Raw genomic sequence first — 3,731 nt, 5'->3', positions numbered from 1 at the left:
CTGAACACCTGCCTGCCGATGGGAAGGAGTGAATGAATTCCTTGGTTTGCTTTGCTTGTGTGTGTGGCTTTTGCTTTACCTATTAAACTGTCTTGATCTCAACCCACGAGTTTTCTCACTTTTACCCTTCCGATTCTCTCCCCCATCCCACTGGGTGGGAGTCAGCGAGCGACTGTGTGGGGCTTAATTGTCGGCTAGGGTTAAGCCACCTCACCCCACCATAAATAATTGATTTTAATATCTTTTTTTTTCCTAAATCAAGGAAGGAAAACCAAACAAGTTCCTTCAAAATTCAGGCCAGGTTAATTTTTTGAGGAAATTTCAGATTTGGCATTTTTGAGAAAAGCAGGAACATTTATCAGGCATTTTTTATTTCTGACTGTTGCTGGAATGAAAACTGGGTACATTAGGAGATGATGCAGGCACAGTTAGTTTGCAGAGCTCACCTGCAGTGGTAAAGGATTTGTAGTAAATTGCTCTGAAACTTTGTTTATAATATCACCACCGTATGCATACATAGAACATGTAGCTAAGGATATGTGCAACAGTTTCCATAGGTACAGAGAGGCACAAGGTGGAGAAATTTGAAAGAGAGATAAAACATACAACCTTTTGAAATTTATCTGCTAAGAGCACAAGGTAAACATAAAAGGAAAATTCATTTTCTGTGTCTACAGTTTATGTTAAATGCCATTGTAGATAGAATCTCAGTTACAAAGGCAGACGGTTTAGTTCAGGGTGATTCGATTACTAGCTTTTTTAATGGAAATGTCACTATTTCAAAGGAGCAATGCCGAGTATTAACTTCAGGCATGTCATGGGGCAACAAGTTGGACTAATCTCTTCTGTCACAACTTGTTTGGTTCCTCTTTTTTTTTCATTTCAGGTTTAAATGAGGCTAATAAAAAAAGTCTCAGCAGTTGTGCACAAATAGCAGCAGATGGGGCACAAAGCCTGTGCCCCTCCCTGCTCTAGCTCAGTGACAAGAGGATGATCACACAGGTGACAGGAGTGCATCAGCATGATATGACAGATCATCGGCACTGCTCCACCAAGGGTTTTGTAAATCCCTGGTGACAGGCTTAGGGCAGGCAACTCGCAAGTACCTGAGAACTTGCTATGCTTCAGTCATTGGAAAGTTTAGAGGCAAGCATGAGAAAATATTTGAATTGATATAAATAGTGACTATTTGGTCTGAGAAAAAGCCTGAATGCTTAAATTCCACATTTCAGCTCTGAACATACTTTTATAGCCTAAAAAAAAGCAAAATTGTAACGCAATTAAAAGACATATTTTATGTGAATATTCACTTCTCTGGCAAAGCTCCTGGAAAGGAATTTTGAAATGCCCTTTTCCTTATGGGTTATAAATAATAGAATATCTGCCATTGGTAATTGTGTAGTTTATTTTCATTACATGACTTGAGGTTTTATTGAGTTTCTTTTAGGAGCACATCAAGTTAACTTGTGCACAAGGCTTTCGCAGGCCTATTATTACGCTGGCTCAGTCACAAGGTGAGGCAGTGAGGAAGGATGTTCCATCTGACCTTTGAGATCTTACTTTGCACAGATATTATATCCCAGGAACATTCCTTTGTCCCTTGAAATGCAATCTCTGCTCAAAAATTACCATATGGGGTAATTGTTGGTGTAAACATGTTTTAAAAGCCCTTTTGTACAGTTATTTTGTAACTCTTATCTATAAATCCCTTCAATGAAATATCAGAGAGTTATTCAGCTGTGAAACTAGTAGAGGGGACATTTTCCTTATCCTGGGTCAGCATTTTCCGGCTTTCTGTAAACACTCTCTCACATGATGCTTGTTAATAGGCTTCCTCATGCAGAAAATTCTTGGCAGCCGCTGGAAAAGTTCTCCAAAAGACTGATTACTTTCCCTTTGCCTGAGGCCAGCTGCTGATCACGGCCCTTACGTAGCATGACAAACACAGTTAATATCAGACCATGCAGCCAGGACTGAAACACTCAGTCATGCACCAGTTAAAGCTTGGCCTACCAACACCCCAGGAGGTATATTAATATGCTACAACCTGTTGGTACTAGTTTCCAAGAGTTTTAAAAGAGGCAGGGGAGGATGGAGGATGGAGAGAGCAAAGGATGAATTTAGCCGGAGTTCACGCAAGGGCACGCTGCCATGGCCCAACGGCACTAATGGGATGGGCTGTCCCTGCCTCTCCTGGGGTGTCCCCAACCCTGCCTGTGGCCTGGGACCCCATTTCAGCCCAGCTGACCCCCACCCGCAGGCTGACATCCCAGCCTGGCCTCAACCCTGTCCCCAGGGAGGTTCCTGATGCCCTGGGCTGGGAGTGCCCTCGGTCACTCCCCAGCTGCCCTGGTCCCTGCTGAGGTGATGGGATGGGCTCCAGCTGGCAAGACCCTGCCCTGCCGCCCCCCTGGAGCCCTGACACCATTTGTATTTAAGAAGCTCTTGGGCTGACTTGCCAGACTGCATCACTTTTTTTTTCTCTGACCTAAAAACACAATTGCACGCTTGGACCATGATGAATTGTGCCATCTTATTTCCTGAAGATGGGCCCCAGACAAAATAAATACAGGTATTTCTGGGAGGATGCAGAAGGTTATTAACCATTAGTGGTGGTAATGGTCCTACATGTATACCGTGCTAAGCAGATGGATCCCTAAGCACTTTGCAAATGTTGCTACTTGTGTTAACATAAAAGAGAGTTCAGCAAAACTGCAGAGAAAGATGGAATGCAGTAATTGTAACAGTGGGCAGCAGCACTACAATAATTCAGGACAAATGAAATGTTAAGTGACCCTCTGAAGCATGTGGGGGACAGGACAGAGGGAGGAAGGCGTTTAGAAAAGCCCAGTGGAATTTGGCTAAGACAGCTATACGGGGTAAAAAAATTGTTTTGCAACAGTTGTTGCAAAGTAATTCTCTTTGCATGAGCTGTCAACATTTAAACTCTGTCACAAAGCTGCCTGGTGGAATTTTATAGTAGAAGTACTTTATCTGGAGCCAAAATTTAGGGAAGATAAGTATACATGCAACAGTGAAGAATAAACCTCCAATATACCCTTCCCAGGTCTTTTGCGTGAGACATTTAATGGATACAAGCAAAAAAAGAATAAAAACATGTAAGTGGTAATATCCTTGCAGACAACACCTAAAATTAGGACCAGAAACCAGATCATGCTTTCAAACAGAATTTGGATCATAAGATAGGTCTGCATTACCGTGATCAGCAAAGTGCCTTGAGTTCACACAAACTTATGAAATGGTATGTGATAATGTCTCTTCACTAAACTCAGAATAAACAAGTTCAAGATCTCTGTTCGGTGTCTTAACAGTAGAGATTCCCTAGTGATCTTCTGGCCTTTGTTTATCGTGGCTGCGAAAAATTCCAATTTATAATGGTGTAATAAACACTTCCTCTAATCTCCATGAAAAACACTATCAAGTTTTACAAGGAAAGCAGTGGCATGGGCTAGATATGCCCAGAGGAAACTTCATTGTAAGGACCCTAAGCCTTTAAATGTTTTTTCCTCTTTTTGATTTCCAGACCTTAGATGAGACTTCCATGTGCACACACAGATGCTCATTTTCACCTTCTCCTTTATAAAATGACTGAACAAGTTACAGTTTAGATTCCCCAAAAGAGGTGAGTTATTAATGGCTGACAGACAGAAAGCTCTTTCAGCTTCATTCTTGTCCAAATTTTTTTCCTGGGACTCCATGTCTCATCTTTG

This window comes from Pygoscelis adeliae, unplaced genomic scaffold, assembly GCF_000699105.1.
Source record: "Pygoscelis adeliae isolate BGI_AS28 unplaced genomic scaffold, ASM69910v1 Scaffold24, whole genome shotgun sequence".
Classification (NCBI taxonomy): domain Eukaryota; kingdom Metazoa; phylum Chordata; class Aves; order Sphenisciformes; family Spheniscidae; genus Pygoscelis; species Pygoscelis adeliae.
This window is presented reverse-complemented; position numbering follows the sequence as displayed.